At 47.9% G+C, this 26652-nt stretch overlaps 1 protein-coding gene across 5 annotated transcripts in view; it reads left to right on the top strand.

Annotated features, from left to right (window-relative positions):
* KCNAB2 (potassium voltage-gated channel subfamily A regulatory beta subunit 2) overlaps positions 1-26652 on the top strand; it is a 115265-nt gene that overhangs the window by 18099 nt on the left and 70514 nt on the right. Inside the window, exon 1 of one of the 5 annotated variants that reach the window (XM_048518540.1) lies at positions 12700-12777. The exons of 2 other annotated variants lie outside the window; for them this stretch is intronic. The gene's annotated coding sequence lies outside the window, so the exon portion shown is untranslated. Of the gene's footprint in view, positions 1-12699; positions 12778-13159; positions 13508-26652 lie in introns of those variants that run through there. 2 more of the 5 variants (XM_048518537.1, XM_048518541.1) reach the window with 2 other exon arrangements.

Below are 26652 nucleotides of genomic sequence, written 5' to 3'. Positions count from 1 at the left end.
AGACCGGCTTCTTGGAGCGGCCCAGCTGGTGCAATTTGCTGATGAGGAATGGGTGAAATTGGCCAGGCGGATTTGATGTCGCAGTTACCATTGTGAGTTTAAGGACTGCGCTTTGGGGGAGCCCCACCCATCCTTGGGAAAATATGCACACGGTTCAGGGTGCAGGTAGGTAGCCTGAGGCAGACCCCATCAGAGGCGTTCCTCCCATTGGGCAAAGTGGGCAGTTGCCCTGGGCGCAGCCCTGTGGGGGGGGGGGGGGCGCAGGTTTGTTTGTGGGATTTTTTGTATTTTCAGTGTTTTTCCATTTTTGGCCTGCAGAAGGCGCAGTTTTTAGGCTAGCAGCACCAAACTTTCAGGGTATCTTTAGGAGACTCCCCTAATGATACCACCCAGGTTTGGTGAGGTTTGGTTCTGGGAGTCCAAAGTTATGGACTCCCAAAGGGGGTGCCCCATCCCCCATTGTTTCCAATGGGAGCTAATAGGTGATGAAGCTACACCTTTGAGGGTGGAAATCGAGCGATCTCTTTGGGACTTCCTGGAATTAAACTTCACTCAAACCTGGGAGGTATCATCCGGTGAATCTTTTACTGCTATCACCCAGGTTTTGTGAAGTTTGGGTCCAGGGGGGTCCAAAGCTATGGACTCCCAAAGGGGTGGCCCAACATCCTATTGTTTCCAATGGGAGCTAACAGAAGATGGGGGCTACACTTTTTTGAGGGTCCATAATCTCTTTGGACCCCTGAATCCAAACTTCACTAAACCAGGGTGGTATCATTAGGGAGTCTCCCTAAAGGATACACTGGAAAGTTTGGTGCCAAGCTAGCTTAACAATTGCACCCCTGCCAGCAGGCACCTTCCAAATTTCCCCAGATTTTCTCCTTTTAAATCCCCCCGCCTTTGGACATGGATTTAAAGGGAGAATCTGAGGTCCCCAGTTTAAACATTGCAAGTGATGCTGTTTCTCAGGGTGGGGAGAATCAACCCCCCAAAATAGCATCACTTCCAATGTTGTTTAAACTGGGAACCCCAGGTTCTCCCTTTACAGTTGTGGATTTAGCAGAATCTGGCCTCCCTAGTTTAAACACCATTGAAAATGATGCTGTTTGGGGGTGGATTCCAGCATCACTTGTTTAAACTAGGGAGCCCCGATTCTCCTTTGAAACATTGAAAGTGATGCTGTTTCCCCCAATTGGGGGGACTGGATACAACACCATAAAATGTTTTCATAGCAGTAATAAAACATTTTGAAAGCATTTTGAAAATGTTTTCAAAAAATTATTTCTGCTGTGTGGCATGGCTTATTGCTGTGCTCAGATTTGTGAGTTGGGGCATGTTCTATAATGTGATGGTGACTTTGAAACAACCTGGTGTAAAAATCATTGCTTGGTCACAGTGGGGGAGGGTGGCTGCCCATGGGGGGGCGCCAAACTCCAGTTTGCCTAGATACGCCACTGGGCGTAGCCAAAAGGGGGAGTGCGCGTTGCATTGGGCACGTGCCTGGGGGGCATCAAACTCAGGTTTTGCCCTGGGCTCCAGTTTGCCTAGTTACGCCACTGGACCCCATTGATATAAGCCACCATGAGGAACATTCCTCATTTTAGGGCAGCACCTTGAATCAGAGACCCAGAGATGGAACTTCAAAGTCAAGTAGCTACCATTCGCACCCCCATTCCTAGTAATCATTGGGGGATCTAGAATTGTTAAGTTTTTTTTTGGGGGGGGGGGCTGAACCCAGTCCAGACCCACACTTAGTAATCTACATTCAATTATTTCAATATGAATTTATATTTCCAAGCATAATAAGCCATCAACAATTAATCATGGGGTTTTAAGAATAGTCTTGTGAGAGTCTGAAAAGTCACTCGTAATAGTCTGAATCTCTATCGAAGAAAGAGTACTCTGTAAGAGGAAAGTGTCCGTTTGCAGTTGCACTGCATCATCGTGTCCTTTTGCAGTTGCACTGCATCATGGGTTTAAAGCTCCTTGAAGTATCCTGTCAATGTTTTATTTTAAAAGAATTCAGCTCGTTTTGTTGCCAGTGGGTGAAACGGCTTTAGGGAGGAAGCTCCTTTCTTCTATTGCTCGGAGGAGCTCCTTTCTCCTATTGCTGTTTCGTGGATTTGAAGACTAGCTTGACATGAGTCACATGAGAATGGCGGCGTGGTGAGGCTACATAATGTGCTCCTAAGGAGGGTCGTCAAAAGCGGCGCAGCAGATTTTCGGAACACCTGCCTGAACAGTTTGGATCTGGATTTGGAAATGGCAGTTTCACAATATTCTGCCCACCATCCTTGTTTTCTTGAAAGGTTTTTTTTTCATGGGAGGCAGTAGAGATAACATTAAGCATGGCAAAGAGCCTGAGCAGGACAGGCAAAGCCATTTCAGGAGGGCAGAATTTAATAAGGAGAGGCGGTAGGGAATGGGCTGCTAAAGTTTCCCCTCCGCACGCCTCTGGATCTCTTCCCCAGTGGCTCCCCTCCCCTTTTCATTCTCTCAAATGTGCATTTTGAGTAGGGTGGGAAGAGCCGCTCCAGCTGCAGAAAGTTCTAGCAAAAGCCACCCTGAATCCGACTTGTTGGGAAAGGGGAGGGTAGAAATCAAATAAATAAACAAATAGAAAACCCAGATGAACGAGATGTCTTTCCGCATTCCTACATTCCTGCTGGGTGACCTTAGGCTAGTCACAGTTCTTCGGAACTCTCTCAGCCCCACCTACCTCACAAGGTGTCTGTTGTGGGGAGAGGAAGGAAAGGAGCTTGTAAGTAACTTTGAGTCTCCTTACAGGAGAGAAAAGTGGGATATAAATCCAAACTCCTCCTCCGCCTCCGCCTCCTCCTCCTCTTCTTCTTCTTCTTCTTCTTCTTCTTCTTCTTCTTCTTCTTCTTCTTCTTCTTCTTCTTCTTCTTCTTCTTCTTCTTCTTCTTCTTCTTCTTCTTCTTCTTCTTCTTCTTCTTCTTCTTCTTCTTCTTCTTCTTCTTCTTCTTCTTCTTCGTGCCATGTAGCCCTTGACCCTGCTCACTGCAATAAGCAACTCAGATAGTCACTTGGGGAGGCAGGAAAGCTAGTGAACTTGCAATGAGGTTTTGTTTTATGTGTTTTATTTGCACAGATTAAGCGCAGCACCCTTGCTAGTGTTGCAAAGGATCCTAAAGTGCCCTTTTCGGATTGGATCCCAAAACTAAGGTTCTCAAGCTGTCCTCTGGGTGACAGGAAACAGCCGTGCCTCCTTTTTTTCAGCCTGTAGGGATGTTAGCAGAGAGGTGTGGCATCCTTGTGAACAGCTGACAGGCTGGATGCTGTTTTGAATCCTGGGGATTCTCTAGGGTGAAATTGTGAGCAAGTTGCTGAGTAACAGGTACCCACAGGGATTTTCAAGGCTGTCCACCATGTTGGCAGAAATCCAGGGGAGAACTGCAAAGTTCCCACACTTTGTACAGCAGCCATTTGCAAGCATTTTGGCCGACCCCTTGTCTTAAGATAGAATTAGATGCTGTAGAACCTATGAAGATACTCGCTAAAGTCTCTTGTGTTTTGGTAGCATGTAGTATAAAACAATGAAGAAGAAGAAGAAGGGCTTGGATTTATATGCCCCCTTTCTTTCCTGTAAGGAGACTCAAAGGGACTTACAATCTCCTTTCCCTCCCTCCCACAACAAACACCCTGTGAGGTAGATGGGGTTGAAAGAGCTCCAAAGAACTGTGATTAGCCCAAGGTCACCCGCCAGCATGTGTTGGAGTGCAGAAGCTAATCTGGTTCACCAGATAAGCCTCCACTGTTCAAGCGGCAGAGCAGGGAATCAAACCCAATTCTCCAGATTAGAGTGCACCTGCTCTTAACCACTATACCACGCTGGCTCTCAGGGTCAGTGCTGTTGACCTCGACCAGTAGTGGTTCTCCAGATTCTCTGACAGAGGTCTTTCAGGCCACCTTTCACTTGAAGATGCCGGAAACCACACCTGGGTCCTTCCACATGCCGAGGAGATACTGTGCCAGAGCCCTGGCTAGGATTTTGCCAGGCTGATCTTTTCCCTTCCTTCATTCACCAGACTCTGGCAGTTAAATCCATCTCTTTAAAACATACAGGGGGTATGCTCTCAGCAAGGATAACCTCTCAGGCAGCTTCTAAGTTCCTGCTACTTAAATAATAAGATGCAAACAACCAATCGATAGCATTTTAAGAAGGCCGGCATAAAACGATAACAGCAGCATTGGAATACTTCAGAAAGATCAATAGCAACTGGGATCGATGATAAAACACAAGATTCAGCTGCATGTACAGTTGCCAGCTGCCTGGAGAGGAAATGCCCTGTCCTTTTAGTGGCGGCTTAATGGAATGTTGTTTACCAGGTGGTGTTATTAATCTCCGCCATGAAATGCTTCAGTTGTTCATTTCCGTGCATTAAGCTTCTTTTGAACGGGTAGGGCAGTTTTCTCTAGGCCGGTTAGCCTCCTCAGGTGCAAGAAACAGGTTTGCCAGGCAGGGAGAAGAGAAAGGGAAAGCAGCCTCAAACAGGCTGAGAAAAGAAGTCTTATAACCTGGGCTGTAGGCGAATCATGGTAGAAAGGGAATTCCAGAACCAAGGGGCCAAAGTGAAAAAGGCCATGTCGTCAGTGATCACTCACCTCAGATGGTAGGGGTAGCCAGAGCTGGGCTTCCAAATGCTGTTTTAATAGACAAGCAGGCTCCTATAGGACTAAATGATCTCTTTAAGTGTTCTGGCTCTAGACCAGCTTTTCTGCATGGTATATTGGCGGAAGGGGTTGATGATGCTAACCCTACACTGCTTTATTTATCCCTGGTTTACACATATGATTTTGTGCCTTCAGTTTTTACTTTTTTTCTGCCCCTCATTTCCTCCCCCCGTCCCCAGTTCTTCTGAGACTACTTTTACCCCAATCTTTTCCTGGAAGCTGATTTTGAGTTACCTTTTCCTTATATGTAATGTCCCTGTCGCTTTTCATTGTCCTAGCCCACTTTCTAACAATTCGCCTGTCATCCTTGTGAAACTACTCTCTCTCCTCCCTCCATTTTTGTCCAAAAGCCTCCCCGAAAGCCCGGTGGAAAAGCTCTGTCTTGCAGGCCCTGCGGAACTCATTAAGGTCCCGCGATGGAGCCCGGCACAGCCGGGAGGTAAGGCAGATTCCATCCAGGCCGGGGCCAGAAGCCGTAAAGCCCCTCTGGCCCGGGTTGAGGCCAGCCGTATCATTGCAGGACCAGGGGTCACCAGTAGATCTGCCGTTGCCGAGCGCAGCGACCTATGTGGGACATAAGAGGTGATGCGGTCCACTTGCGAGGTACATGTGGGCCCCAATGTCAGCTGTAAAGGGCCTTAAAGGTTAAAACCAGCACCTTTGAAAACGCATCCGAACTCCACCGGAAGCCAGTGCAGAGCGAAGCACAGCTACAGCGGGTGATATGATCTGAATAACCCGCACCACCTGTTAGAAGCCGATACGCTGCATTCTGGACCAGCTTCAGCTTCCGGATCAGTCGCGGCAAGGGAAGGCCCGCGTAGAAGCCGAAGGATTACAATAATCAAGCCTTGAGGTGACCACGTCGCGATGGATCCACAGTGGCCAGGTCGACTTGGGAGGAGATAGGGGAGCCAGCCGCCGTGCCTGGCGGTAAGGTGGAAAGAACGCAACCTGGGTAACATGGAGCCACCCTTCCGGCTCTCCATAGATAATGAAGAGTCCAGGGCGGACCCCCCAGGCTGGCTGCAGCCAGAGATGTTGAGGGCTAACATGACCCCCTCCAGATTCGGGCGGCTGAAATTCCCTCGGTCTCCCCCCCGGCCCAGCCAAAGGGACCTCCTCGGTCTTCGTTGGGTTAAGCTTTAACCTACTCTTGTCTCAACCAACCAGCAACCGGTACCGCAGAGACAGTGCTGTAGAGCTGCAGGGGCGGGAGGTCGGCTTCCCCTCCATCAACAGAATGAGCTGGGTGTCATCCTCGCCATTATTGGTGACAGACCAGCCCAAAACTCCGCACCAGCTGAGCGGTAGGGGCTGCATGTAGATGATATTAAATAAGAGCGGGGAAAGCAAGGGCCCTGGAGTAACCCCACAATTAGAGGTGGGGCTCTGTGGGAGGCCTTCTATCCCCTCAAGACCATACCTGCTGGCCCCGACCCTGGAGAAACGAGGTAATCCATTGAAGGACTGTGCCTCGCGACTCCAGAGGCAGCCAGGCGGGTGGATCAAAGGTCGCGGATCGAAGCCACATCAAACGCTGCTGTAAGATCGAGCAATACTCAGCAGCGCCGATCCGCCTTCGGCTCCTAGCTGCATGCGAGAGCATATCTGTGATGGCGATGAGAACGGGTTCTCCGGCCTCCATGCCCAGCACGGAAGCCGGACTGGAAGAGGATCGAAAGTCGCCGATGTAAGTCCCTCCCAGAGAAGCCCCGAAGCTGCTCCAACACCACTCTCTCGAATTACCTTCCCCGGCAGGAACGACAGAGTTCAAACGGGACGGTAATTGGCCAGATCTCCAGGATCTAAGGATGGTCTTTTTAAGAGTGGGCGGACCACTGCCTCCTTTCCAACCCACCCGGAAATACTCCTTGCTCAAGGGAGCAGTTAACTATATTCAACAGGTGGGAATTACGTCGTAACTCCTCCCGGCGAAGCTTTAATCAGCCAGGAGGGGCACGGATCCAGAGGACAGGGTAGTAGGTCTAACAGCAGCTAGGGCCCTATGCTCAACATCGGACTCACAGAGTAGGAAAACCCGGTCCAGACTAGGACCTGGAAGAGCCGGTGAGGGAGCCTCGAAGTTCTGTTACTGTATCAAAGCGTGGTCGGAAGGTCCCGGCGGAGGGATGCGACTTTATCTACAAAAGCTCTGGAAATGCCTCACAGCCAATTGCCAATTGAGAATTTGTAGACCCCTCCACCAAAGAGAGGTGAGGGGATCGAACGATCCGAAAAGTTGTGCTGGGCGGAGCTAAGCAGATGCGAGGGAGGACGGAGAAATGGGCATTCTTCGCCCTCCGTGTCGCTCAACTCATAGGCCTTCATAAACGCCCTCCTATAAGTTGTTCTCAAGGCGTCCCTTGCGTCACACGGAGCTTCCTCCACACTCGCTTCTAGCCGCCTGGAGTTTCCGCACGAACATTTGGCGCAGCTCCTCGGTATACCAAGGGGCCTGCCGTAAAGCTGGCGGACGCCTTGAGTGGCGCTTAGAGCAATCTCCTCGATGGCATCAGAGAGCCTGGAATTCCCAGTCTGTCACCTGCTCATCGAGGGCGCCAGAGGGGCTCAGAGGTCCCGCAGAGCACTTCAGGAACCTATCTAGTTCCATAAGTCTCCATAGCTGGACGCACATAAATCAAAGTCCGTCAGCCTAGACGGGATTGGCGCGGCAAATCCACCCGGACCCTCAGGGCAAAATGGTCGGACCTACGCGGCACTCTGCTAACAGAGGAATATCGCACTCATATATTCACTCCTGCCCTTTAAAAACCAGGTCTGCTAAAATTTGTGACCCGGCCTCCAAGGAAAGTGGCGTCAGTGTGTAATAGGGAGAGTCCTGGCGTCACGCATGGATGACCACCAGTAGGTCCGCTGTCAGCTGAGCATGAGGCAGTGTCCCTTACATGGACGCTTGAAATCCCCCAAGACAATAAGTCGGGGGAATCGCAACGTCCACTCGGCCACCGCCTCCAGCAGCTGCGGCGGAGCGTCACCAGTGCGCTTCAGGCGCAAGCCGGTACACCAGAGAGGAACGGCCAACCTCTCTCGCCTTGACAGCCACTCCAGTCCGGCACACTCGAACCTCGGGAAATTTGAGGGGCAGGGGACTGCCCTGAAGGCTATAGACTCCCCGGATGAACATCGCCACCCCTCCCCCCCGGCCCTGTGTTCGAGGCTGGTGGGATTATTAAAGCGAAACCACAGGGCTAGGATCTTGGGTTTCCAAGGGCTGACCCTGGTTTACCGCTTCTTCTGCGCTACTCCAGGTCTCAGTGATGCAGGCCAGGTCCACTGAAAGCTGCACCCTCGAGGAAATCTCGAAGTGTCGTTGTTTTATTATTAATGGACCTGGCATTAATCAACACCAGGCTCGAAGTACAGGGGTATACCTGAGCCCCACTGCCCACATGCCTCGGGATAGGCCGGAGGCCAGAAGGGGGTCGAGCATAAATACATCTCCCCCCCCTTCTCCCCTATGGCCCCCCCTCCTACAGAGCACATATCTACCCCTCGGGCCCCCAGACCACTGGGATCCCCTGGTACTCCATATTCTGCCTCGCTGCCACCTCCCATAGTTAAGCCTAGTATATAACCTGACCCAATAGCCTTGCAATAACACCTACTCTAATAGTCCCTAGCCTATACACAGATATATATTGGCTGCCTGCAGCATTCAACACCTTTGTTTCTGCTTCTAGGCAACCACTAGTTTAAGCAACTATAGCTAAGTTAACTAATAAATGGACTAAAAACTAGACTAAAAGCTAAAAGCTAGGAAAGTGCTGGTGCTTCAGGTAATAAAATGAAGAGATGGATGAAGGCTGGATCACTTGCTGATTGCGATGACCTTCAAGTCCAAAGTTGTCAAAGTGTCTCCAGGGCCACAGGGTCGCTAATGGACAAAGATATCCAGGTCCATTTCCAGGTCCATAAAAATCCTGGTAGGTATGGCTCTTGATGTTCCGCATCTGCACTCAATGGCCAGCTGGCGTCAAATGGCTAGGTGATGGATCACTGGACAGGGTGGTTAGATGGTGGGCCACAGGGCAAAAAAGAATCCCCTGTCCCCGGCCTCTCCCTGTGATTCGCAGGCAAGTGGAGGCCAGGAGGCTGCTGCCACCAGTCTCCTCTGATAGATCGTTGGGTTAGTGGTCTCTCACACCACACTCCACACTCACAACACTACAGGAGGTCCCTGCCACCGACCTCTTCTGAAAGTATCGCAAGTCCTCCTCGTCACAGTATCGCAGCTCCCTTATCACCAGTCTCCTCCAGTGACGTCACAGTGGTCAGGCAAGCGTCTATCGTCCTGACGTCAGAAGGGGGAGGTCTCAGGAAAACGCAGGGGCGCGGGGGGGGGTCTGCCACTTACCTCCCCCACTGTCTGAACACACACCCCTACAACATCCCCTTCACAGCCTGCAGCGGATGCGCAGGCAGATGGAAGACGTCAGGCCGACCAGAGACGGCAACAGCCGGAGACCAAAGCAAGAGACCAAAGCATATATTAATATAACCTCCAAAGCACCGAAGTCATCCCAGAGACCCACGACTAGGCGGTCTCTTCCAACAGGCTTCTGCGCAGTTGTTATGCCCCGCCCCTATTGGCTGCGGGGGTGCCGACACGACGAGGTCTTCACTTGGAGGCAAGATGGGGTCTCTACCACCGACCCCCGATACTGTTGCCCCCAAGCTGCTCTGCCTGCGAGTATTGCGCTCAGCTCCCTTTGATCGTGAAGTTCTTGGCTCGGCAGGGTCCAAGTTAGAAAATGGAGGGGAGTCTCTGCCACCGACTCCCAATGATACTGCTGCCGGAGCGCTCCACCCCCAGTCACCAGTCCACCAAGCATGGGGGAAATAATATAATGAGGGGAGCGAAAGTCATTGCCAAAAAGAGGGCGAGGAACGCAGGGGAGGCAAGAAACATGAAGCTCAAAGGAAGCCGAGTACCTCATGCCGTCATCTCGTACTTCTCGTCCCGTTTCGTTCCACTTCACCTCTGCTTATCAGGCTTGGTGAGTTTCCAGCAGTCACAGCTGGAATATCAGGCTTTTGGAAGAGATGAGTGAAAATGGTCCTCTAATTAAATCACACTAGCTATCACACAAATCACACAAGCTATCATAGGTTCTCTGAATGTCCAGCTTTTACTAAAGTAAGTCTCTAGCCTCTTCCCTTATTGAAATATAAGGAAAAAGGCATGTTCCTTATATCTGTGAGGGAAAGAACTGGAGACTTACTTTTTCCAGCTTCCATGGCAGAGTGGAGATTTGAACCCAGGTCTGGGCTTTGCCCTCTGACTCAAGGCTTAGGGGCTGTTGTTTGACTTGCCTTAGGATAACTTGCCGATCGACAGCACGCGTGCCTAATGATCAATGAGCCAATTTTCTGCCTAAACAAGACTGAGAGTTTATACTTGCGTCGTCGGCTTTCCCTGTGCAGAAAAACACGATGGGGAAACTTGGATCAATAAAATCATCCTCCCGGAGCAGCAGGAGCCCTGGTTTCTACCTTGACAGGAAAGGTATTGAATCTTCAACCTTGATAGCTAGTGTGATTTAATTAGAGGGCCATTTTCACTCATCTCTTCCAAACCGCGCGTTCCTTGGAGGACCAGTCCAGGCCCGGCAACAGAACAGCAGACGGTTAACAGAGAGCCACCTGCACGCATTTGGCATTGTTTTCTCTGACTAAGAGGAAAGTTGGCGTCGGGCTCAGAGTTTGCTTAGCCAGGAAGGAAGCTGGTACGGCGAATGAAATGCAACCAGAGCCATATAGATGAGTCTTGTCGGTTGTGGGTGATAAGGATGGGCTCCAGGGCAGCAACCAAAGATGGATTTCAGCCAAGAATGTTGTGGTCGTTATTGATATTATTTTAATATTAATGTTATTAATATTATTTTGTTTAATCTCACAACTGCCCGTTCCTTAGATGGGTTTTGGCCTTCCATTACAATTTGAGCTAGGACGTTGCAATGCACCGGTGTAGCATTCATGCGGATCCCAGCAGGGCTGCCTTTTGAATCTGACCAATGTTGATTTTGTCGATGTCGAGATGTTACAAGAGCAGCCCCAGTGTTTTCGGAATGGCGCCCAGGGTGCCGATTACCGCTGGGACGGCCTCAGCTGGTTTGAGTCAGAGTTGCTGAATCTCAGTTTTCAAATCAGGGTATTTAGTGACTTCCTCGTGTTGTTATTGTTGTTTTTATTTACATTGGTAGGCAATGTTCCCTCTAATTTTTCCCCACCACTGAGCAGAGCTTTCCGACCACTGAGCGGAACTTTTGATGGTTTGAGCAAAAAAATTTAAAATTCAAAGCTACTGCACAGCGTTCAACCTTTCCTGCAGCTTATCCAGCACATATTTACAATTAAAAAAGCACTTTTATATTGAGTTAACTAGTGAATGGCAGGCATCTGGAATAGATATGTAGATAATTGAACTTGTCAAGGGACATCTCTCCATTTGGTGGTGTGGCCATACTGTAAGACTAGCAGCCTTGTTCACAAGTTACAGTGAATGCATGTACAATCCACGTACAGCGTACGCTTGCTTTTCCTTAATATATTCATTGAGCAATTCTCACATTACATTCGCTACACGTACAGCTGAACATGCAGTCGACGCCCTGCATTTATTTAATTTTTAAAATTAATTTTATAAAATGTATATCCCGCTTTTCTGTCGTTACAAGGACTGCCAAGGAGGCTAGCAGTTTAATCAGTCAACCCTTTATTGGCATAGAAAACAATAAAACAAATACAGCAAGATAAAACTGGTAAAAACATGGATACACAAAGCAAAGAATAAAATGTTGAGTACAAAATTGCTGATGGCTTTTGATAATTTCCCAAGAGGAAGTCTGCCACTATCACACAGAAGGAAGGATCTGGTTTATTCAGCAAGTAGTGAAATCTAAATAAATCAGGGAGATCAATTGAGAATATGGGATTAAGATTCACATATTTGGATCTGATTTCCTTGAATCTGGGACAGTGTAATAATTGGTGGACCGAAGATTCGACTAAGCCAGCATTACGTGGGCACAATCTATTAGACTTTTCTTGATCGTTAAATCTACCGTGTAACAAGGCAGAGGGCATATCATTTAACCTGGCAAGGGGACTACCATCTTAGCCAGGTTTCAGAACACAAACTAACCAGGTTTGAGGGACGACCTTCCCAGTCGAATCCCCACTACTGCTTAGCCAGGTTTCAGAACACAAACGACCTCAAACCTGGTTAGTTTGTGTTCTGAAATCTGGCTAAGACGGTAGTGGGGATTCGACCAAGCATTATTGCTCTCCTTTGAGCGGGAGCTAAAAATTTAAAAACACACAAGGTAAAATTACATTGTGTATGTGTGTGAAGCGCCATCAAGTCACATCCGACTTATAGTGACCTCTAGTGGGGTTTTCAAGGCAAGTGACTATGAAGAGGTGGTTTGCCTTGGCCTTCTCTTTTGGGGGGGGAGATCCCTCTTTCAAGTACTGACCCAGCTTAGCTTCCTAGATCGGATGAGATACCATCCTGTACCATTCCACGCCCTGAAATCACATTGTAGAGCCATTCAAATCAGCCCCTCTTCCAAACGTAGATCAGCAAATCAATTTAAAAAGAGATAAAAATAGAATATTGGAGCTGCATTTTTAATGGGGGAAGAACAGGGTGGGGGGAAGAGCTTTTTAATTCTTCCTTCCCCTGCTCTTTTACCACTGCTTAACACCACCCCAGAGTGGGGAGAAATAACTTATTCCATCCTATGTGCTGGTCCTGAACAGGAAAGAGATGCTACAACCTCTTCTGTTGCCTACAGGGGGTTCCCATATTGAACGTACAGATGAAAGTTCTCGGGTAGCCAAGCCAGGCCAGAGACTTGCCCAAATCCCCAGAGAGCCACCGTCACTCAAAGAAGGCAGTTCTGGGAATTGGTTAGAGAGTATATAAGGCAGTTCCTCACATAACCTCACCGGGCAACTAGCAAACTGCTCTTCTACTAGGGGATACACTTCCCTGAGATTGAAACTACAGCTGCCTTTTGGGTGCATTCTGCCCCATTACTTCATGATGGCAAAAAGGTAGGTTATGGACTATGCAGATCTCCACAGGACTGAGCAAGCAGTAGTCTCTTTCTCACGGACGTTTTCCTCCTGTGATGTTTTTGGGATATTTGCAAGCTTTATACACCAGTTCTGGCTGGCACCTGTCTTGCAGCTCGGGGGGTAAGCAGAGAACTGGCAGGGGAGCCTATTGCTGAGTTCCAGTGCTTTGCAGTTAAGAGGCGACCGTCTCCGGCCTTAAGCGTTCCCACATTTAGCTGCAATAGTGCGGCGGGGAGGGGGCGTGAAAACGGCAGCAGCTGCCAGCGTGACGGCTGAATATTGGCTGCCGGAGCCAATTTGTGCCGAGTCAGGCTTCGAAGGCACCGAAGATGCCGTTGCGGCAGTGAGATCAGGAGCTGGGGGGGGGGGGCTGACGTTCCACCTGCCCACGCAATGCCAAATGGTTTTTGGCTCTGTTGTCGGACTACGCTGAGCGGTTGTTGTTGCTTTTAAAAAAACCCAACAGAATTGGCTTTCCAGCACCTGAAAAGGAATGGGGTGATAATAAAAAGAGAATCCCCATGCTAATTTTCTTGGCCCACCATGTCACCGCCTCCCTCGTTCCGCGGTAGGACAGCGGTCCGGTTTTTCACCATGCCGGCTTGCTAGATCCTGCATCCGCCTGCCTTTTGCTTACTTTGCTGACTGTCTTGCATTGCTCTCTCATTGCTGGATCTTAATGCCGTAAAAAGGGGAAGAATTCAAGGTAGGTAACCTTTATTCCAATTTGTTCCTTTGCTTCTCTTTCCGTGCCATTCTTGGCAAGGTTTTGCGGCACCCGCCGCTTCTTTAGCGGAGGGCACTGTAGGAATGCTTGCTGGGCTGAGTGTACTTTTCTTTCGGAGAGGCTGGCTACGTTTAAAGAGAGAAGGCAGTAAAATTCCCCATCCACACACACACACATACATCTAGCCATGTATTTTCCCTCTCTTGGTCCATTCTCACCTTCCACACATGCGAACACGCTTGCTTTTCGGGATCATGAGAAACGGTTGTACCAAATAGCCAGGCTTAGAAACAAGCCCCGCAAATAGAACGATTCTGTGTTGTGGTGCAGGATATATGTGACCGTTCAGTGCCGATCTTCAGACTGGCTGGGTATCATCAGTGTAGCTGTTTCCATGGCAGCCAGAGGAATTTTCCAAAGGGGGGGCTGCCCCCATCATCTCTAGTGCAGAAGAAGAATGCTTGTACGTGTTTCTCTTGTGAGGGGGATGCTTGGATTCTTTTTTTCCCCTTCGTTGATGTCCTTTCTGGTGGTTTTCTCCAGCACGGCCGGGAGACGAAAGGAGACCCTGTTTGAAAAATGAAATCAAAGTGACTCTTGTTGCGGAAGGATGGGGAGCACCTATCTGCAGATGGTCTGCAATGTACGGGGAGTAAACATCAGGGGAATGACTAGGATGCATAATATTTAAATCTAAGTGTCGCGTTGCTCCCCTGCCTGGATGAAGTACAGTTTTTAAAGAAAAAAATTATACTCCTGCAGCGATTTTCTAATATTGCCACCTTGCTGGGCAAAGGTTTTGTAGTCCTGATTGCAGGAAGCATAGAACTGCATTGAGACTGGCTGTCTACAAAGCATGTGGCCAAGAAGGGGGGGGGGTAGTTTTCAGTACAGGCAAGACTAGAAGGCAGTGATTCCAAGTCTGAAGATCTTTCTTCCTTTTGATGCTGGGAACGGGGCATGCCAATAACACAGACCTTCATCTGAATGCCAGTTTCTAGTCTTTTCTAATTTTAGTTTCAGTCCCCCGGTTTATTTTAGGAGTTTCCCTCCCCCAGGCGCAGTGTGGTGTGTACCTTTCTATATTCTGCTTGTTGAGGTGTTTCCTAGGGATAAAGATAGAAGCAGAGCAGGCAAAGGCTTCTGGAGTGGGGAAGGATATTTCCTCTAAACTGGAAAATTTGCCCCCCATCTCAGGTGAGTGGGGTCTGAATGTAGTCCTACGGGGTGAATGAAATTCTTGCTTTTTCACCCAACTGCATACGATTCAGGGCTGAACCAGAGGGTCTAGGGAGTACAGCAGGGGAGTATCTAGGGAAAATGTAGCCCAATGCAAAATGTAGCCCAATGCAAAATGTAGCCCAATGGTTTTCTGCCCCCCCCCCAGTTTGGGCAGCCACCCTCCCCCACCACAACCAAACAACCTTTTTTTGCACCAGGTTTTGAAGTCGGTGTATGGACCCAGGAAGAAGAAGGAGGGGTGTGGGGGTGATTTTCCGCCCGCTGTATGACTAAACAGCCACAGCCTGGGGACGTTTGACCCCATATGTCCCCTTGGACGGTACACCCCTACAGGGTGCAGGGTGGCCAATTTTCGAAGCAAGAGAGCTGTTACATTGACACCCACTGAACCAATGTGGCTGTGAGAGCCGCCTGGATAACCCCTGCTTCAAATCTTGCCACAAAATTGGTAATTAACTATAGGCAAGCTTTCCCATCTGTGTTTCAGTCCACCCTCATCAAATGGGTGGACAGGAGGATTTCTCTACCTTGCAGGACCGTTGTATGGAGCCAGCGAATGCACAATTGGAACACTTGAAATGTGGCTTGCAGATGTTCACCGATAGTAGTGGTAGTATTTCAGTTGATCGATACTGCCCTAATTGCTGTGTCTGCAGATGCCCTTCAAATCAATGCATACGCAGCAAAGAGAGACCATTAAGTAGAAAAAAGCACTTACAGTATTGAGGATTCACACTGTATATGAATCTGAGCTCTTGGGTGCACAATAGCTGTTTTTGTAGATTTATCCTGGGTCCTGTAGACCAACAATCTCTGGGGGTCCCTAATCTTAGAATACATTGATATGGATCATAGTGGTACTTAGTGGCGAGGAAGCTACATTCCGCACATAAGAGAGTGTTTTCATATCCACAGTTCTGAGTAAATCTGACCAGCTCAAATATTCCCTTCTGTGCTACCATTTTTAAAATTTATTTTTATTTTCAACTGTTATTTTCCCTAGCTAGTTTCTCAGGTATGTGTCTGATCCAATTCAGACTGAGCGTGGGGGAGGGGTGCTTAAGTCCTTCCCTTTCCATCATTTACTATTTTTTCCGTGCCAGTTAAAGTTGTTGTTAGTACTGAAACAACTTGACGACACGAAAGAAGTGCATTTGCCGTAAGGACTTCCAATTTCATCTGCACTGAGTATTAACACTAAAAAGTATCACGACTCATTCTTTAACAAGAAGAGGAGGAGTCTGGATTTATACCTTACTTTTCTCAACCGTAAGGAGTTTCAAAGTGGCTTACAAACTCCTTTCCATCCTCTCCCCACAACAGACACCTTGTGAAGTAGGTGGGGCTGAAAGAGTTGTGAGAGAACTGTGACTCGCCCAAGGTCACCCAGCAGGCTTCATGCGGCGGAGCGGGGAGACAAACCCAGTTCACCAGATTAAAGTCTGCTGCTCATGTGGAGGAGTGAGGAGACAAACCTGGTTCTCCAGATTAGTTCTCCACCTGCTACTAACCACTACACCCTTGATCATTCTAGCTACTACTGATCAAAGTCACACTTTACTCCATTAAATCTTATCTTGACAATCCACTGACCTTCAAAACGCTAATCATCAATTTGTTTCTTTGGCCCCTTCTGCACATGCAAAATAATGTGTTTTCAAACCACTTTCACAACTGTTTGCAAGTGGATTTTGCCATTCCGCACAGCTTTAAAGAGCACTGAAAGCAGTTTGAAAGTGCATTATTCTGCATGTGCGGAATGAGCCTTTGCTTTTCTGTTTAATCATAATAATCCATCAAGGGAATTCAGTTGTCCAAATATGTAACTAAATTCATTCCTTCAAGTAACCAAGTCAGGAAACTGACTTTCTTTGTGTCATCCACTTTGCCTGAGACTTCCCTGTCTTATCTTCGGCATTGCTTTTTAAACTTTCTGGGCTGTTTTTCCTCTTCCCCTGTGCCAGGGGTCTGCAACCTGCAGCTCTCCAGATGTTCATGGACTACAATTCCCATCAGCCCCTGCCAGCATGGCCAATTCATGAACATCTGGAGAGCTGCAGGTTGCAGACCCCTTTGTGCCAACATCAGGGATGGAAGGGATGCGCTGTGTGGCTGCTGCAGAAAACGGCAGCCTCGCGTCTTCTTTTCTTGCAGTCTTCATGTAGAGTTCTGCGCTCCACGTCTGTTGGCTGGGTTTTCAAGGGCAGATGAGACCCCGTGAGTCATGTCACACAGCCCATGTTTTGAACAACTAGCAGCAGAGGCTCCTGTCACAGTTCAAGGGGCTCATCAATCTCTGGCCTGCTGCCATGACGGGCCAAAATAGGCAATAAAACTCACAGATCGTTCTCTCTCTCTCTCTCTCTCTCTCTCTCTCTGTGTGTGTGTGTGGGTGTGTGTGTGTGTGTGACTTAGTGTGTCTGCAGAAAGAGACCTTCATACTTCACATGGGCGATAAGTTATGTCCTGGTATCAAACCAGAGCATTCTTCCATTCCTGTGCTGTATGAAAAGAAGAAGAGTTTGGATTTATACCCCCTCCTTTCTCTCCTGGAAGGAGACTCAAGGTGGCTTACAAGCTCCTTTCCCTTCCTCTCCCCACAACACACACCTGGTGAGGTAGGTGCGGCTGAGAGAGTTCTGAAGAACTGTGACTAGCCCAAGGTCACCCAGCAGGAATGTAGATGTGTGGAAACACATCTGGTTCACCAGATAAGCCTCTGCTACTCAGGTGGAGGAGTGGGGAATCCAACCCGGTTCTCCAGATTAGAATCCACCTGCTCTTAACCACTACACCATGTGGCTCATGCTCAGAAGGGGATGTCTGCAGTCAGCGCTGATGACAACGAAGTGGCTCTTCACATGCTGTTCTCAGAAACAATCCTGGCTTTAGCCTCAGGGAAAGACGTTGGTTTTCCTACAGTTAGAGAGTTGGAGCTAAGAGACCAGCACCCTCCTGCTCCACAGAGATCTCGGGGGGGGGGGGGGCAGGGGGGCTTTGTGCTTGGTCCAGCTCCCCCTCTGGCCCTTCCCAGTTACCTGCTGACAGCAAACCCAAAGTGAGAAGAGGAGGCAGCCAGGGACCCCCATGTTGTATCTGGACCCAAACTCTTTCTGAAACGTTTTCCCCCAAAATTATATTTTAATCAGCCTTTGCCACATTTTTTTAGATAAAGGTTCCACTACTTTGAGAGCCTCTTTTTCGGTCTAAAAGGGTGGTAAATAACATTCTCAGCCAGAGGCTAGGCTTGGTGAGTGTAGCGTAAAGGGGGCTGGTTGCTGGGAGATCTTCTTAGGCTACCTTTGCTTGTTATGACATCATATTCAAAGCTGCCTTTCCTTTCCCCCATAATCACCCCTGTTTTCCCTCAGTTTCTATGTACGCCTTCTGTGTCCTCTCCCGGATCTGTCCAGCATCCATTTCTAACCACAACCTTGTCGCATCCTGTTTTCCTTCTTGTTCGATTCCACCCACCCGTTCCTTTGCTGTTCTCCTCCTCCTTTTCCTGTTCCTTCCTCACCCACTTCCATTTCCACCAGCCTTCCAGGATTCCTACTGAGCCGTCGGCACCCAAGGAGTAAACGGCATGCCTAATCTTTAAAATATAACAGTGTGGTTTGTAGTGTGTGTTAGTGGTGAGGGACATAGATTCTGCACACTTTCCTAGATGCGCTTTTTTATTTGATTTGTATTTGAATTTGTATGCCGCCCTCCCCCGAAGGGCTCAGGGTGGTGAACAGCATCAAAATATAATGCATCATAACATAATACAGTGCATAACACTATGATGCACTAACAAAGCTAATTATCCCAACAACAGTAAACAATTTCAGTCGACCCAGATGCAAGGTTCTGAGTAAATCTCTCCCTACCAAAATGCTCCTTTTCTGTACAGCCACTTGTTTACTTTAGTGAGGTATTTGAAAATTTGTTTTGGTTTTTAATTGTTTTTTGTTGCTAAGTGTTTGGAGCATCTCTTCTTTATGAGTCTATGAGAAGCATAAATGACTCCAGAGAAGCTGCACGCAAGTGTGTGAATTAAATGACACCGTTCAGCTACCATTGTACGACCTAAGGCTACCTTCTTGTCTCTCTGTGTCTCTCTCTTGTTCCATCTGTGTAAAGGAATTAAGGAGTCAATCCAGGACATTACAGCTATCTGACCATGGCCGAATTCCCATTGAAAATTTAATCTAGATAAAGTTTCGAAAGAATCGGCACCTTTTCATCCAGGTTCCAACATCCTCATTGCAGCATGTTTCTAGTGAAGACATCTAGGCCTGCCCCCTGGGGGGGGGGGTGCCTGCTGTCAGGGGTGCAACTGTTAAGCCAGAAAGCCAATGTTGGGCTAAACCTTCCACCCACCCACACCAGAGCAGACCAGAGATGGATTCCTGATGTGCACACAAGGAGGAAGCTACTTTCGTCTTACGACGAAAATTCGTTACGCTTAAAATTCACCGATTAAAATTCCAGCTTCTGCTAGATGTTTTTGGCTTTTTATAAAACACCATTATAAAACTCCACCATTGATCATCCTGGAGGAGACGAATAAGCAGTGCAAGTTGTGTGCATGCGAGGACGCAGCCACAAATCTGCCTGACATTTCAGCTACGTGCTGGCCTCTGGGCTAATGGGACAGTTTTGCTGGTTACGAGTAGGGGAAAAAATAAAGCTGTTGAGTTTCAGTCTTTCTACCCTGCGTTTCCCCGGAATAGGCTCAAGGTGCTGCTCCCATTTTATAATACGCCAAGCCAAAATTAATGATACAGGCACAACAGGGACGAGAAAGCCTTATTTTTTTCCCCTTGATCATTTTTATTTATTTTACACATCTGAATAACACATACATAAAAAGATAAAGAAAAAAAATCCAATCTAGTCCCCCTCCCCCTTTTAATAGTAATACTAAATGAAAAGACAGGAAAACACACCTACACGAACACCTACACATATTGTGACAGGATTTCAGATTCTCAAAAGATCTTATACTTTGCTAAATAACCCTGATCTTGTAGTTTGTGAATTGGTAGCCAAGTTTTAGTAGAAATTATACACTCTATAGGATAGTTCTGTTTTTTAACTTTGTTGGGTCACTCTGTGATTAAGAGATTCTTTGTTATCATTCTCTTTGGGGATTGTTTTAAATCTGGTTTTTGTTTTTTTCTCTGTATTTTACCTGTATTGTCTTATACACCAATAAAGGCTTGGTACTACTACTACTACTACTACTACTACTACTACTACTACTAGTAGTAGTAGTAGTAGTAGTAGTAGTAGTAGTACTAGTACTAGTACTAGTAGTACTACTACTGCCTACACATGTATATGGTGACTTCCAGCTACCCCACTAAGGATCCAAGCATAATTCTAACTCGGTGCTTATAATTAATAACTACATTTTTTTTTCACTTTTGGTCCTTCTTATAAAGTTGTCTTACCGTTTTCATTTAAGCCTCGAATCCTGCCGTTGTTTCTCTGTTTGAGTATGCTTTCAATAAGTAATGCGCAAAGGATTTCCAGCCTTTCAGGAAATTGTCCATATTCTTGTCTCTAAATAACCGCCATCTGCCTTGCCATCTCTGTGTACTCTGGGACTTTCAAGATCCGGTCTTGTTTCATTGGAATTTTGTTGTCCTTCCATTTGGAGGAAGAGAAAGCTTTCTGGTCATGCACATTAAACAATATGCGTAGCTCACTGTAGAGCAAACCCTGAGATGTTTGATGAAATGGAAATGGGCCACTGAGTTCAAATTTTGCTTTGAACAGCACCAGGAGAATCCACGTGTCCCTTCCCTTTGTCGAACTTGACTACTGCTGTAAAGAGAAGTGCCCGAGCTGGAGTCCACATACTGTTTGTGGTTATTGCCTGGCGCTGGCTCCAAATGATGAGGAAGGCCGCTCTGGGCATTCTGAGGGACTCGTTTGTTTGCTTTGCGTGTTCCCAGATTGGCGAAGATGGACTCTTCCCCCAAAGATTGGTTTGAGGGCACGCTTGAACTTTCTAGAACTTATTGCCTGCCAAGGACTCCTGGAGAGATTCAGCAGGCAAGTGTGGAGAATACAACCAATAGTGCTCCATTCCCAACGTGGAGGTCTCTGCCCCAACCATAGTCCAAAACTTATAAGCTGCCACCTTTTGGCTTTTCAAGTAGTTGGAATGTTTTTGTCTGGTTCTTCCTCTGTAAAAATCAAAAGGAGTCCTGATCTTAAGAAGAAATGACCTGATAGCACAGCTAAAGAGGCTGACTTGTGGCAACTTCATAAGAGGAGAGAAAGAGTGGGTCAGCCAGTGGGTTTGCTTGGGATTTGAACCCAGATCTCCCAGTCTGACAGGCTGCTCCCACACTGACATTCTTTTATCTCTCTCTCTCTATCTGTCTCTCTCACTCTCCTCCTTTGTAGCTTTCATCTTGGTTTTTCATTCCCACTTCTGGTCTTTGGCCCCTAGAAACCTTTTACTAGGTAACTTGAGCTTTGGTGGATTTTTCCAGCAGAGGTTTTAGGCTGATGTAATTGAAACTGGCCGTAATGGCCTTAAAAAATCAGACTGAGGAGAGATCTCAAGCTCCTGGGTCAGCAAGTACACACTGAACATGACATTCTCGCTCACTGAGGGCCAATTCGTAGCGACAGAAAAGGCCTTCTGATTAGTGAAGTCTTGTCTGACTTCTCTTGCTGATTTAAATGTGCCTGATATGTAGAATATCTGTCAGTCGTATTTTTATTCCTCTGTTCCCCCAAAGAGCTACGGGTGGTGGACATTTTTCTCCCGCCTCACAGTTAGACTGGAAGGAGAATGACCGGAGCATAGTCATCCACATAGTTTTGCAGTGTGTGGGGATTTGAATCCAGGTTTCCGAGGCTGGCGCTAGAAAACCATTACACTAGCCACTGGTGATCCTTAGGCAACATCCAGCCACTGAGGCAATTTTACCAGATAGCCTGACCAAAGGTTAGTCATGCTGAACAGTTTTCGCCACAGTTTCCCTTATGGGACATGACCAGTGGTGGGATTCAAATAATTTAACAACCGGTTCTGGTGGTGGGATTCAAATAATTTAACAACTGGTTGTTTACAAGCACCATTTTAACAACCGGTTCCGCCGAAGTGGTGCGAACCGGCTGAATCCCACCACTGGACACGACACGCACGCCTGTTCCCTTATGCTGTTTAGGATTTTTTGCGCCATCTTGGAATGAACTGAACTGGTTTTAGCATTTATCTTTTTGCCTTTTGTAATTTTGTATGGTTTTTACTATGTTTTTACAATAAATATGTAAAGACGTCTCGAGTCCTTTGGGAGATTGGCAGGACATAAATGCAAAACATAAAATAATAAATAAATAAAAGGAAAAGAGCTTTTTTGCCAGTTGTGAGAACGAGATTCCCCATCACTGCTGTTTCTTCTCCGTGGGGTTTTGTGTGTAGTTGGACTTAAAACTGTCTCTGAATGCCTGAAGAATGGTTGCCAATTGGAAGAGACAATACTGACCAATATAGATCACTATGGAGAGTGATTAGAGTGTAGTGGTTAGGATGTCTGGTTAGGGTATGGGAAATTCCGGTTCGAATCCCGACTGTACCATAGAAATGTGTTGTGTGACCATGGGCCAGTCACACACTCTCGGCCCTGACCCCGGCTCGTATTTGGATGGGAGACCTTCAAGAAATACCAGGGTTGTGAGGTTGAGGAAGGCAATGGCAAACCACCTTTGAACGTCTCTTGCCTTGAAAACCCGAGAGGGTTTTGTTGAGTTTTAAGGGGCTACTAGACTTCAGTTTTGTTCTGTCACTACATCTACATCAGTTGTGACTTGATGGCAAAAAAAAGAGAGAGACCAACAGTTTAAAAGTATTAGTATACAGCATCTTCTTGTGTTCATGGGTAGAACTATGCTCTGTTAGATAACCATCACAGCAGCCGAATCAAGATTCCACCCCAACCTGCCAAAGACTTCCCCTTTCTTGGTTCCATCTTTGATCTGACCAACAAATCTTTCACCTGTCCTGTCTGCTCCCCACCCCCACCCCCCCGTATTTTTAAGTCTACCACTGGCCTCCTTCGATCTCGCTTCCTCCTTGCGTTGAAGCCCCTGCAAGGGCCGTACTACTGTTACTGTTTTTAAAGAGTTGCATCTGGCTTCCCCAGACCCAACTGCACAACAGCTGTGTGGAACAGTTTCTTTGAAAATCCAGCCAAACAGGCTCAGAGCGGTGCTGTGTGGGGAGAAAGGGATTTGGCCTCCCCCTCCCTTGAGGCATTTTCCTGTGTGAAAACTACCTAGGGGATTATATCCTCAATTTTGCTGCTCCTTGTGGAATCCCTGAAGGCATGAGCTGTGACTCACTAAAACTCTCATTCAGGGAGGTTTTGTTGAGCTTTAAGGTTCTACTGGATTTCAAGAAGAGTTTGGATTTATACCACCACCACCACCACCACCCCGTCTCTCCTGTAAAGAAACTCGAAGGAGCTTACAATCTGCTTTCCCTTCCCCCCTCACAACAAACACCCTGTGAGGTGGGTGGGGCTGAGAGAGCTCCAAAGAACTGTGATGAGCCCAAGGTCACCCAGCTGGCGTGTGTGGGAGTGCACAAACTAATCTAGCTCCCCAGATAAGCCTCCCCAGCTCAAGTAGCAGAGCGGGAAATCAAACCCAGTTCCCCAGATTAGAGTGCACCTACTGTTAACCACTACACCATGCTGGCTCTCAGTTTTGTTGTACCACTAGCTGGCGGCCGACCTGCAACTGAAAATCGGACCGTTTCTGATTCTTGTCTACTCTTCATTTGGGGCCTGGAATTGGCTTTCAAACTGTGGCTGCAATGACGCTTCCTGTATTACGCAGGACCTGCTATGCCTCTCGCATGGGCTCCGGTGTCTTCGAGTGAAGTCTTCCATCATCGATTCTTGAAAAACCCAAGGTCACAGCCCTTTTTTATCATTTGAGCTTCATGAGGCAGTGAAGGAAGGCAGGGATCCCCCCCCCTCTTTCCCTCTCCTCTATGATGTCACCTTGAAGCAGCCCCATTCTTGGCTGGGTCTTCTAGCAGTTCTGCCTGTTACCAAACACCATTGTTCTGTTTTCTGTCCTCGTTCTTGCAGGTCTTATTTTAGAGACAGAGGCTCCTGTCTGTCTCGGGACAAGATGATTTCGTGAGCCAAGCGCTGCAGAAGAGCACTGTTCCAGTAGGTCAGTCCAGGGGTTGGCCGAGTTGAAGATTTTGCCGAGGCCCACCACATTGAGAAGCTCTAGGGGAGTCACCGAATTAGTCCCCAGAAGCTGAAATGACAAGTGATGTGATTCTGAGCCCCCCCCCCCCCAACTGCCATCTTTTGTGAATCTGATGTCACCTCATGAAGGCTTGAGCTCCCCAAGGCACCTGGTGGGCCACTGCGAGTAGCAGAGAGCTGGACTAGATGGACTCCGGTCTGATCCAGCTGGCTTGTTCTTATGTTCTTATGTTCTTATGCTCATAATCCTTTCATGGAGCCTCAAAATTCTTGTTTCGACAATCGGCCACCGCAACTTTGCAAAGAGCACCTGGGAAGATCCGAAACAGCGCAGGGGGATTCTCAGTTTGCACATTCCACTTCTTCCAGTTCATGGGGGATGCGGGCAAAGATACCTCCTTGCCTGAGAGCCCCCAAAATCCCTGGCAGTGAAAGCAGTGCCAGGTAGAAGGTGGAAAGAGAAAATATGGCTATTTGACATTTGGAAGCAAATTATTAGATCTCGTGTTGCAAAGACAGGTGAATCCTGGTGAAGTCGCAGAAGCTGGAAGGGATGTCTCAAGTACAGTTTTCTGCGGTTAAGGACAATATGCCTCCCCATATACCAGGGGTGTCCAAGTCTGGCGCTTCAGATGTTCATGGACTATGATTCCCATCAGGCCCTGCTAGCATGGCCAATTGGCAGGGGCTGATAGGTATCATAGTTCATGAACATCTGAAGCGCCAGACTTGGACACCCCTGCCATATACCTTCTTACCCCTAGAAGGACCAGAATATGTATGCAAAATTAGCAGGGCTTTACACAACAGACCACCGCTGGGCTCCTTGGAAAAGCTTTCCTCACTCCTACATTCATCACTCCTGTGTTCCTCACTCCTACATTCCTGCTAGGTGACCTTGGGCTAGTCACAGTTCTCTCTGAACTCTCTCATCAGCCCCACCTACCTCACAAGGTGTCTGTTGTGGGGAGAGGAAGGGAAAGAAGCTTGTAAGCCACCTTGAGTCTCCTTACAGGAGAGAAAGGTGGGGTACAAATCCAAAATCATCCTCCTCCTCTTCTTCTTCTTCATCTTCTTCATCATCATCATCATCATCATACACACTGAGGCCAGCTGCAGGCGATGGTATGTTTGGCTTGCAACAGTCCATTGGGTCTGCACAGCTAATTCAAGTCCAAGGGCAGCCAGATTTACGGGTATAATCTTACAAGGGTCAGAGCTTCTTTTGTCAGATGTCATCTGCGTGGGAATCGGTTTTTGCAAATAAGTGCTGTAAATGCAGAGCAACAGCATGCAGGGAGGTGAGAAACCTTCTGGGAACAAAAGAGATTGGTCCAGCATATGCTCTTAGGATGAAGTTTGTATTGCTGCAGCACCTGAGTCCTTAAAACGGCATCAGCGGTATCCTGGAAAAAATGTAAATTCAGTGCATGGTTGCGACAGACCTCGGTTGGCGTGCTAAATGCACAAACCTCAGGGGCCGGAGCGTCAAGTGGGTCTGCTTAAAGGGCAGTCCAGCCTCAATTTCTACTGCCTGCCTCTCTTTCCTCCCCCTCTCCTCTCCCCGAAAAGAAATATTCACAAAAACCGACTCGGAGTGTTGGGTCTTCTCAGTTTCAACTAACTCCTGTTCCGGGCCCTGCAGGTTCAGTGCTGCAGCAACCGTACTAACGCAGCGCTCTTTCGGCTCGGCATTTTCAAGATGCTGGGTCTCTGGTGGGACCGCTTCGGCTGCCGGATGCAGCTCGTTTTGATTGGACGGTGTCCGCTGCAAAAAGCCGGAGGCCTCTTCCGCATTCCCGTCAGGTTGAGTCGTGTGCCTGGCATTCCGAGAGCCTAACCAAAAGCGCTCGGAGGCAGCCCAGAGCTACCGCCAAGGGTGCAGCTTGGCCTTGGGAAAGGCCTCTGGGCTATTATGGGAAGCCTCTCCTTCCACCACTACCATCTAGTTTTTCAGTTTAAATACAGGCCAGGAGATGAGAGTTGCTTAATTTAATGTGACGAGGTGGAATTCTGTGAAAAATATAGGAGGTTTTCTAGCATTTGGCCTTTTTTGCTCTGCCTTTTCAGCTGTCTCTGTGTGTGTGTGTGTGTGTGAGAGAGAGAGAGAGAGAGAGAGAGAGAGAGAGAGAGAGAGAGAATGATCAAGTCACAGCTGCCTTTTGGTGACCCCATAGGGTTTTCAAAGCAACTGGCATTCAGAGGTATCATTGCCTGTGTGGTGCAGTGGTTAAGAGCAGGTGGATTCTAATCTGGAGAACCGGGTTTCATTCCCCACTCTTCCACCTAAGTGGCAGAGGCTTATCTGGTGAACCAGACGTGTTTCCACACTCTTACATTCCTGTTGGGTGACCTTGGGCTAGTCACAGTTCTTCTGTACTCTCAGCCCCACCTACCTCACAAGGTGTCTGCTGTGGGGAGAGGAAGGGCAAGGAGCTTGTAAGCCACCTTGAGTCTCCTTACAGGAGAGAAAGGTGGGGTATAAATCCAAACTACTACTACTGCTACTACTACTACTACTTGTTCTTCTTCTTCTTCTTCTTCTTCTTCTTCTTCTTCTTCTTCTTCTTCTTCTTCTTCTTCTTCTTCTTCTTCTTCATGGGTTGGAAGACTTCTGAAAGAACTTTAACTAGCTCAAGATCACCC

The sequence above is a fragment of the Sphaerodactylus townsendi genome, linkage group LG16 (assembly GCF_021028975.2).
Source record: "Sphaerodactylus townsendi isolate TG3544 linkage group LG16, MPM_Stown_v2.3, whole genome shotgun sequence".
NCBI lineage: Eukaryota > Metazoa > Chordata > Lepidosauria > Squamata > Sphaerodactylidae > Sphaerodactylus > Sphaerodactylus townsendi.
The sequence above is the reverse complement of the archived record's forward strand: the minus strand, read 5'-3'. Positions and strand labels throughout refer to the sequence as shown.